Source organism: Meriones unguiculatus, chromosome 6 (assembly GCF_030254825.1).
Source record: "Meriones unguiculatus strain TT.TT164.6M chromosome 6, Bangor_MerUng_6.1, whole genome shotgun sequence".
NCBI lineage: Eukaryota > Metazoa > Chordata > Mammalia > Rodentia > Muridae > Meriones > Meriones unguiculatus.
Window position 1 is genome coordinate 6,101,971 of NC_083354.1, and position 11,287 is coordinate 6,113,257.

Genomic DNA, 11,287 nt, shown 5'->3' on the forward strand with positions numbered 1-11,287 from the left:
GCAGCCTAGGCTTGTTGACTAGTGGGTCTCAGGAACCAACTGCCTCTGCATCACCAGCACTTGTGAGCCTACAGCACACTGACAATCTACTTTAATTTTTATCATTTTTTTTTTAATACAGGTTCTGGGAGGCAAACTTGCATCTTCATGCTTACCCTGCAAACACTTTTAAGAGACCAAGCCATCTCCCACAGCCCCACCAAAGCCAATTCTTTACTGCTTCTATCTATTGTTGCTGCAAGTCTGTAAGTCCCCTGAGGGCAGGAATGGGGTCTTTTCTTCTTTCCTCTTTGGGCCTGGGCTTCTCAAGTGGGCCTTGGCTCCACAGACCCCTACATACTACCTTTTATCCTCATCAGTGCTTGGAGAATTTTTGTTCAGTCTGGGAGGGGTTGAGGAACACTTTCTTTAAAGCTTCTGGGGTTCAAACCTACAACCACGGACAAGCAGTCAACTGCTCTATTCCCTGGCCTATTTCTACGATGTTCTTATTTATTTGTTTGTTTCTTGCACAATTCAAGGGATCAAACCCAGAGCCTTTCCAACTCTAGGCAAGTGCTCCGCCACTGAGCATCATCCCCGGCAGAGAAACCTTACATTTCTTGTTTGTCTAAATATTTTTGTCTGTACCGGGGCTTAAATATTGGAAACTCAAAAGCAAAGGATTTGTTCTCCACAGCCCATTGTCTCAATCCCTCTGCCACTGCAACTGCTAAAATGTAAACGTTTGGCATTGTTTGTGGCAGGGAAGGGGCCAGTGGAATGTTACCCCAACAGTCTTCAGCTCGTGACCCAAGGGCAACATCTGTTCTCCTTGGCTTCTAAGGAGGGTGCTGAGCTGCCCTGCTCACATTCCTGCCCTGTGACTAACAGTTTTATTCCTCCAGGACCTAAGAATTTCCTTTAGTTGAAGGCAGCTGTCCTTCTGAGCCTCTCCCCTTAGGCTAAAGCGTCTAAAAATTCTTCCACTTGTGACCCTTTTCACCTGAGAAATTTCTAGGTGAGCCTGGGTATTCTGATACAGAAAACTGGGGTATAAATCACACCCTTACTGATAATAAATCAAACAAATATTTTAAATTCAGAGTGCATACAATCTTACCATTTATTAAAAGTGAAGGCAAATTTGCATACTAATGAGACAGATGTGCTTTTTATCTTCACATAAAGAATTACATTTTAGCTGAATGTTTGTTTGATGGTTCAGGACGTTGAGCAACTTCAACGCTTTCCAGGGTTGGTGGATATTTTGATGTTATAGTCATCAGTGCTGAGAACTTTATACCACGTGAACACCTACAAAATGGCATAAGTCCGCTTGGACTTATTGCAGAAATCGTTGAAAATTTAATACTAATCTCATGCCAAATGGATTAACTGATTTTTTTTAAATAAAACAGCCATCAACAACTCACATAAAAAATTTTTTTCAGACACAATGTATTCAAAGGTATACTAGTTGATGAATGCTAAGCAAATATTAAAAGTCTGTTTCCAAAATTAAACCACGGTGTCTTAATATAAGAGCATAAAACTTTTGTGAAGCGTAGCAAAGACGTTCTAATCCGTCGCAAACAATCGCTGGAGCCTGGATGAGTGAGTGTGCTGGAAAAGGCATTCGCTGGGTATGTGGTGTGAGGGCGTATGCATTGCAACACCCAATGCACATGCTGAGTGTTCAGACATGTAGTGATCTAGCACTCCTAGAAACCCCCGAGTTCCTTCATACTTGGCTTTTGAATTAATTTTTGATTCATATGTATTCAGAGGTCTTCGCTACTGCCATTTTTTTTGAGATCACCACTTTTAGTCACACGATTCCATATGGCATCACAGCCCACATTTTAGGAAGCTGGACTTTCGACATCTCACATCTAGAGTAGAGGCTGACTCCTCCGTAACAAACGCCCGGGTCATGTGACACCATCACAAGCCACATTCTCTGTGGTTGCAACCTGCTCCCTTTCCTCCTCCCAAGTGTTTATCCTAGAATAATCTCCAGCCATTTTTTTTTTGTACATAAATCTTAGTCCAAGTGTTATTTCAAGAAGACCTTTCCTAAAATGGTTAACTTTACACTCAGTCTATAAGTTTACACACACACACACACACACACACACACACACACACACACACTTACCTCCCAGATCCTGGGGTCTAGAAATCCAAAACAGTGGGAGAATTTTCGGTTGATTAGAGGTTTTCTTTAAGAAATCACAGGTGAAAAATTATAGACTATTTTAGAATTAATTTTAGGGATGTTGATGAAAGGGAAAGAAAAAAAGAGTGAGGACAAAAACCTGTCATACTCCTGCAGAAAGAATTACAGACAAGAAAGGCATTTGTGCCAATTGTGATGGTGTACGCCTTTAATATCAGCCTTCAAGTGGCAGAGGCAGAAGTGTCTCTGAGTTCGAGGATCTCTGAGCCTGGTCTACAGAGCGAGTTCAAAGACAGCCAAAGCTACACAGAGAAACCCCCTCTTTAAAAAATCCAGGAAAAAAAAAAGGACAGAAAAGAAAGGTGTTTGTGCTGCTTAATTTTTGTCAGCTTAACAAAAATTATGATAATTTAAATAAATTAGGATCACATAGGAAGAGGGAAGAACGACTGAAGAACTATCTCCAGCAGACTGGCCTGTGGGCTTGTCTGTGAGATATTTCCTTTACTGACGGTGGTCCTGGGTTGTATAAGAAAGTAGGTTGAGCAATCCATGAGGAGCAAGCCAGTAAGCAGCACTCCTCCACAATCTCAGCTTCGGTATCTGCCATCAGTTCCCACTCTGACTTCCCTAGGTGACGAATGGATGGTGACATGGAAACACGAGCCAAACAAACTCTTTCCTCCCTGAAGTTACAGTCAGTGCCTTGTCACAACAGCAGGAAAGCTAACTAGGACACTATATAAGATAATAATATTTAGATGTTTAAGTTTAAATTATGAAATTTACAGAATTTTCCAAAATGCTCACCGTTGTGAAGAACAGAGCTGTTGTTTGTTGTGCTAACTGTGAAATCCCATGATTCTAAGATATTTACTATCAATTGCTTTCAGTACAAAGTTAAAAGATAAATCAAGCAGACACAAAGGCGAAGGTGAGAACATTCGTTGCCCTTCTTAGTTCAGACGGATAGTAATGGGGCTTTTTATTAAGGGCTGGAGGATCTTAAAAGTCAGGCAGTCAAAGGCCGTGGGCAGTGTAGGATGATCTCCTACGAGTCCTTCTGGTTTCACTTAGAAGACACAATAATATTTCTAGTATTCATTTTATTATCTTTGTTTTGAAGTCTAACAAGCATGGCCAAATATTGAGACCTCACACACTACATTTTGCTTTCCTGTTCCTTATGCTAATATCGATTCCTTTACCTATCTTTTATTTAACTTTGCTCTTGGGATTTATTCCACTTAGTTAGGGACAGTGTCTAAAGTAGATGAATCGATTTGCTTTTGTCTGCCCTCAAACTTGTCCTTTACCTATCTTTTATTTAACTTTGCTCTTGGGATTTATTCCACTTAGTTAGGGACAGTGTCTAAAGTAGATGAATCGATTTGCTTTTGTCTGCCCTCAAACTTGTCCTACACTTAACCTATGTCCGAGACTGTGCACAAGGCTTTCCCTCCTTGTTACGTGCTACAAAGCAGAGGTGGGCAGTGGCCGGCTAATGCAGAGTAATAGCCCTCTCTTGCATACATAAGACAGCCTCGTTATGTGTGAATTATGCTCCCCAGAAAACATCTGTAATGTTTCTTCCTTGGGTGTATGTACACGACTGAGTTAGAGGCCGGAGCTAAGATGCCTCCCCTTGACGTGTAATTTATTTATTTTGCCTCTCTAGAATAGAGCATACTAGATTAATTTTATTCAGAATCTAAACAGTAAGACAAAGTCATGGTAGCTCCTTTTTAGAAGTATTTCCTGAGTTCAAGGCCCCATGTGAGTGTTTTATGCTTGTCTAAACCCTTCAGGCCTCATAGCGTACAGGGCAAGAATAAAGGCACGCTATAGTTAAGTAAACCTAGGCTCAGAGAGATTTAAGAACTGTGTTTAAATCACAAGGTTGGTTGGGAAGTTACAGGTGAAATACAATCATGCTCAGCACTTGGCCGAAACTCATGACAGTTTTCACTTCAGATCTTGTCTTCAAAAACAGTCTCTCTGCCCTCACCGTTGCCTGACTCTCTAACGCAGTTTCGTGTATTTCCTCCTGGTGCCACCTGACTTGTCTTCCTTCCCATCCAGCACCCCGTCTATTCTTGCAGCCTCCTCTGCACTCAGGCTCCGCGAATGAATTTCTGTTACTCCTCAGAGGCGGTGTCAAAATCCGCAGGCAGGACCAGGAACTTCAGTCTTGCCCTCTAGCCTTTGCCTCACTCAGCTGCTTTCTCAGCGTGTGTTCTAGCTCTCAGGGGTTCCCCCCACCCCCACCCCGGGCAGGCCCAGGCTAAAAGTAGCGCATCCACTGTGTGTGTGAGCCCCTATAAGAATCGGAGCAAGAACGACGCCTGGGGAAGCATTTCCTAACAATGAATGTTAGGAGAGCAAGTGTGGGGATGCCCTGTTCCCCTCTGCCGCCAGGACGCTGGGCTCACCCAGGGTTAGTTCCTACAACTCTCAACTACGTCAGATCAGAAGTAATCTGGTGCTAGGGATCAGACAAAGCTGCCTGTTCCAAGGGCATCACACAGCATAGTGATGGAGGAAGTGATGTAATTACAGTTGTCATCCAGGAAGGAGGCGGAGACGCTAAGTTACTGAGCTGCTCGGTAGCCATGTTTTATAACAGGTTTAAATGAATATAGATATTAAAATCGCGTTCATGTATCCATTTGTTTGATAATATACTTCATGATGAATGCCCACTGTAATGGCTTACTTTATAATTATTTGTCATTAAAACATTTGAAAATGTAATTAAGCTCATCGCAAATTATCGGTGGAAAATCTCACATAGACTATTTCGAGAACCGTTTCAAAACAGTACACCATAAATAATGTGAGTCCGCGCTCCGTCCAGATTATCATCATTGTGTGACAACTTCTACAGAAAGAGCTTGATCACCTCCCTAAGTGTGGTGATAGCACCTGTCATTTCTAAAGTAGCTCAACTGGTAGCGTGCCTCTTTGGCCTGTGTGAGACCGTAGGTAGAGCGGTGCTTCACAACCTGTAATAGGGGTCACCTAGGACCATTGGGGAACACACGTATTTACATTACAACTCAGAACAGTAGCAGAATGACAGTTACGAAGTAGCGATGAAATAATGTTATGGTTGGGGTCACCGCACTCACTGACCTCAGATTCAGACTCCATGCGTCACAGCCGGTGATCCTAACCCTTCTTCCGCTAAAGATAGAGGCAGGAGGGTCAGAAGTTCAAGACTCTGCTCTGTGAGTTCAAGGCCAGCCTTGCATACATAAGACTCTGCATGAGGAAGGAATTACGACTCATGTGAACCCCTCCACACTGAAAAACTCAAATTGTGACATATATATATGTGTGTGTGTGTGTGTGATATATATATATATATAGTCATTTAAATTTTACTTTCTTGAAGTTTTACTATTTTGCATCTTAGCTTTTAAAACTAGCACAGTATTTCATAAAGGATAGGGAGTAAAGATTCAATTAACATTGAAATAAACAGTTAATTATACTAATTACAACTCTGTGAATGAAGTGCTTGTTTCCCGAGCCACTCTCTCCTTCACATGAAATATGACCTTCAATCAGTCTATAGTAAGTTCCTATGCTTACTGCAATCTAGTTCAGGCTCCTAATCAATCAGCCTATCCCTGAGGAAATACCCAATCATTACTTATGCTGACTTTATACCATATTTTAACATTTTGACAAGGACTCTCATTATTTTTCATGTTCACATATTTCTTAGATTCTTTTGGACGTTTGCTGTTCCATGCAAAATGTAGGATAATCCACTTTTCTTATGCCACGGGGATTTTAGTTAAAAGTCATTAAACATATATAACAATTTGGGCAGATTGATATATTTGTAATAATATGTCTTCTCATGTAGGAAATGGGAAGGTTTTTTTTTTTTTTTTCTATTTGTGTTAGCCCTGGTGCTTCAATAAGATCTTATGACTTTCTTCCCTTGGGCCCTGTACTTTTCTTATTAAATTTATTCATTTATTATTTTACTTTATAATACTGCCTGTAATTTATTTTGTACTATTAAGTGGATTACATATTCTACTCATCTCTGGTTATCTCTAGCATGAAGTCTGCTGTTGCTTTTGAGATAAGCATCCCATACATTGAAATAAGCATCACATCCATACACAGGCAAATTATGGAACTCCCAGAGAAGAGCTTTTAAATGGAGTCTGCAACCACCTTTGTTCTTGGTTTTTTGCATAAGTGATTTTTATCATGTTTAGGTGGTTTCCTCCTTTTCATATTATTTATAGAACTGTAATAAGAATTTCGGTTGAATTCAACCAAAGGCCTTTTAGCATCCACAAAAGTATGTTATTAAAAGGCCTCTGATACGAACCATATTTAGATCTTGGCAACGAAGGTCATTACTGATACCCTGTTGGATTTTGGATTCTAATTGTTTATTAAGACTTTTACATTCTATATTGCTAAGTGAAAATGTGATATTGCTTTCCCTCCCCATTATTATCTAACATTCTGGTGACTTTGTAACATATTAGTGAGTTATCTATCATTTGTATGACTTCAGCTAATTTAAATAATATTGGAATTATTTATTTTTCAGTAATTTTACATGAAGGAAGGACATTTATAGTATTTATACAATAGACACAGTCAGATTTTTTAATTATAATTTAGAGCACAAATACTCTAGAAATACGATAGCCAATGCAAGAACAAAAATGGATATGTAAACTAAGGTAAACAAAATTAAAATCAAATTAATTTCCCATCTCCCACATGGATATGCTGGCTCAAGTGCATACACTTGAATCCACCCATTCCCCTTAGGAAACTTCTTCTTCTTTCCTCCCATTTGTCATTACTGTTTTTATTTATTTATTTATTTATTTTCATTTTCAAAAACATCTTGGCCAAACTGCCCATAAGAGTCTTTATTCATGTATGTCAACAAATTTTACTTCTTTGTTCATCTCTTCCTCCTGCATTGACAACCACGTGGCTCTTTCTTGAGGAAGCATTCTCTAAAACGCTTACAAGGAGCGGCTGTTCGATTTCTCGTGGCCTCAGTCTTAGTTACAGGCTATAGGAGTGGCTGCTGTGCTTGGGAAGCTCATACCAAGTTCATTACACTCTTTTTTCCCCAGCCTTCTCATCTTTACTACACTGACTAAGGAGGCTGCAATGGCTTAGTCTTTTCTTCATCTGACCTCAGCACCTTGAGAATATCCAGTACCCATAAACTAATCCTCCATCAAGTCCTGGCCTTACAGAGCCTTTCTGTACACACAGCACCTCAACATCCATGTCAGCCAACCTGCAGATTTAACCATGTCCATAGTGAAGCTGACAGAGTGGTGTGTATAAGGCCTGTAGCCTGAGAACTTTATGATGAGTTCTTAGCTATTCTGAGAACTCTGTGAGTTTGCATTCATTTGGACATCTGCACAAAACCCTTTGATGTGGGTTAAACTTTCCTAGGAAGAACCTTGGGTACAAGGGGAAACATGACTAACTAGTCTGATGTATCACAAGAAGTAAGGAGCAGAACTGCTAGAAATGAAGATAGCATGTGCTCAAGCACTTTGTTTATTATAGCCTGTATACAAATAGGCTCCTGTGTTTGCCCATTTCTACACCCACAGACTTTCCCTGGAACCCCATCAAAACACCCAGTTTCTTACAAAGTATTTGGTTCTCCCAGCTTCCCTTGCTGGCTCCACAACTCTCGGAACCATCAGTCACTTCAACTGTGTTTTTCCAAACTTCCTTAATAAGCTAGACTGCCTCTTCACACAGTAACTTTCCAACCCCAATTATGCACACAATGACTTTTTTTTCATGCTCCTTTCACAATAGCAGTCACTGCTACAGAAAATAATAAAACCATGTTGATTGGCTGCTGTAAAAAAGTGAGCGAGAAGCCCAGTGAGCTGTCACCAGTGCCCTGCCCCTCCCCTTGCCTCCTATCTAACTGGCTCCATCCTTCTTAGCAATATTTCCTCAACAACTGCCTTATTTTACTTTCTTCGATTTTCCCTTACCTTCTCATCAGAAGACTTACTTGCTGACACTTTTTCACAGCGTTCTGACAGCTTATTTTCACAGCAGCATAGTAGCTGTCATAAATAAAACAACTTCAACTTCCTCTGTTCCTACCTCTAAATTTTCCTATATTTTTGCCTCTCCCTAACCTTTTCTTCATGGTTCACAGGACAAGTGACCCTTTTCTCTAAGGTATTTTAACTAATGACCTTGTTTCTATCTTCCAGCTCCTTTGACTTGTGTTCTATAAGGCATGGAATTTTAAATCTGTATTTTGTTCAATATCCAGTATGCTGTGCTGCTATAATGCACAGACACACGAACACACACACACATGCACATCCAATGGCTTAATAAAAAATACTTTGTGCACATATGGGGTATATGTCTGCATGTGCAGAGACACAGGCCAGAGAACCGACAACCTTAGAGCTACTCCTCAGGAGCCATCCACTTCATTTTTTGTGACCTGAGGCAATTAGGCAGATTGGCCATCTAGTTCAAGGAATCCACCTGTCTCTGCTCCCCCAGGTCTGACCTCATACATTGGTGCTAAGGCTTGAACTCGGGTCCTTGTGTTTGTATGGTAATCACTTTACTGACTGAGCCAGCTAGCCCTCCAGCCCTGTGAACAATTTCAAGGTATACACATCCCAGTGTCAGCTTCACTATGGACATGGTTAAATCTGCAGGTTGGCTGGCTACATCAATTAATGTCCTCATTACTCTGACAGAATGCCTGGCAACAGTAACTTAAGGGAGGGAGGAAGGAAGGAAGGAAAGAAGGAAGGAAGGAAGGAAGGAAGGAAGGAAGGAAGGAAGGAAGGAAAAGGAAAAAGGAAGGAAGGAAGGAAGAAAAGAAGGGTTCATTTTGGCATTTTAGTTCACAGTCTCATGACATTATGAAGTAGAAGGAACAGCAACGGGAGCATGAAGCTGCTGGTCATATGTCTTTTTCAGCCAGGAAGCAAAGAGAGATGAGAGTTGGTCCTCAGCTTGAGCTCCTTTATCTCCCATTTTATTCAGTTTCAGTCTGAGACCCAGTTCATGGGATGTCATTATTGACACCTAGGGCACATCTTTCCTCTTTATTAGTCACACTGAAAATATCCTGACTGACATGCTCAGAGATGTCTTCTGAGTGTTTCTAAATCCATCCACTTTATGGTCAAGAATACCTGTCAGAGAAATCGTCTTTGTTGTGGTCACTCATGACTCAGCCAGTTGTGATCCTGTGGACACCTCATTAACACGACCCCACCCAATGACAGGGAAAGAAAGAGTCTGGGAAATTACACAGGAGCTCTTCACCACCTTGGGCCAGAAGTAACACACTGAACATCTGTTCGCAATTTATTAGTCCAAACTAGTCATGTGACCTGGCCTTGCAGTGAGGGAGCTAAAGTGGACTTTTCCTTGTCTGTGGAAAGGAACAATGTATGACAGACTGGAGGACCAAGTAGATAGACCTTCTCCATCCTTCCTTTTCTCTCAGCAGCTTTCCATAACTTTTACAGACAGAAGGCTCTCAGTCCTCAATATGTAAATACCTAGTAACACATATCACAGTGTATTATCATTATTTACATAATTACTTGATTTTTTCATCTAAACTATGCAATCTTTTAAAGAATAATTTTACCTTACCCATACATTTTACACTTTGTACAATAGTGTCTGGCATACAGAAGGCTTTCAGTGAATGTTTATTGAGTAAATAGCTGAATGAAAGCAATAAAAATACATATCTAATATTTACATTTAAAATTCAGTGGGTATCACCAGACAGTGGTGGCTCATGCCTTTAATCCTAGTGCTTAGGAGGCAGAGGCGGGTGAATCTTTGAGTTTTAGGCCAGGCTGCTTTTCAAAGCAAGTCAGAGTTACACAGAGAAACCCTGTCTCAGAAAACCAAAACAAGGCTCTCTGCTCCTCCCTGTTCCAGAGACAGCTGCATCTCTTCGGTCAGAGCCAGCCTTGTCCCTTAGACACAATGGTGAAGGTAGAGTGAACAGATTTGGCCATATTGGATGCCTGGGTACCAGGGCTTCCTGTATCTCAGGCAAAGTAAGTGGAGATTGTTACCATAAATGACCCCTTTACTGACCTAAAACTATGTGGTCTACATGTTTTAGTGTGACTGTACTCATGGCAAGTTCAATGGCACAGTGAAGGCTGAGAATGGGAAGCCTGTCATCAATGGGAAGGCCATCACCATCTTCCAGGAACGAGATCCTGCTAACATCAAATGGGGCGATGCTGGTGCCGAGTACATTTTGAAGTCTACTGGTTTCTTCACCACCATGGAGAAGGCTGAGGCTCATTTGAAGGGTGGGGCCACAGGGTTATCATCTCTGCTGCTTCTGTTGATGGGACCATCAACAGAACCATGGGTATGAACCATGAGAAGTATTACAGCTCACTCAAGATTGTCAGCAATGCTTCCTGCACCACCAACTGCTTAGCCTCCTGACCATGACAACTTTGGCATTGTGGAAGGACTCATGGCCACAGTCCATGCCATCACCACTACCCAGAAGACTGTGGATGGCCCCTCTGGTAAGCTGTGTCATGATGGCCGTGGGGATGCCCAGGACATCATCCCTGCATCCACTAGTGCTGCCAAGGCTGTGGGCAAGGTCACCTCAGAGCTGAACGGGAAACTCACTGGCATGGCCTTCCATGTTCCTAACCCCAACATGTCTGTCGTGGATCTGACTACAGAAACCTGCTAAGTATGATGACATCAAGAAGCTAGTGAAGCAGGCACCTGAAGGCCCCTTAAAGGGCATCCTGGGCTACACTGAGGACCAGGTTGTCTCCTGAGACTTTAACAGAGACTAATCACTCTTCCACCTTTGATGCTGGGGCTGGCATTGCCCTCAATGACAACTTTGTAAAGTATGACAATGAATACAGCAACTGGGTGGGTAGTGGACCTCATGGCCTAATGAAAGGGTTAGACTAACTTTGTAACCTATATGTCTTCTAAAGCCTATAGTTTTGAGTTTTAGGTCCAGGTTAAGCTAAAGCCTCTTAGTACCTTTCCAGAGAGTGAAGGAATGTGACCCTATCTGTGAGGACAGATATAAAAAAAGGG

At 41.5% G+C, this 11,287-nt stretch overlaps 1 pseudogene; it reads left to right on the forward strand.

Annotated features, from left to right (window-relative positions):
- The first annotated feature begins 10,180 nt into the window (after positions 1-10,180).
- On the forward strand, positions 10,181-11,013 carry LOC132654810 (glyceraldehyde-3-phosphate dehydrogenase-like; annotated as a pseudogene).
- Positions 11,014-11,287: the final 274 nt, after the last annotated feature.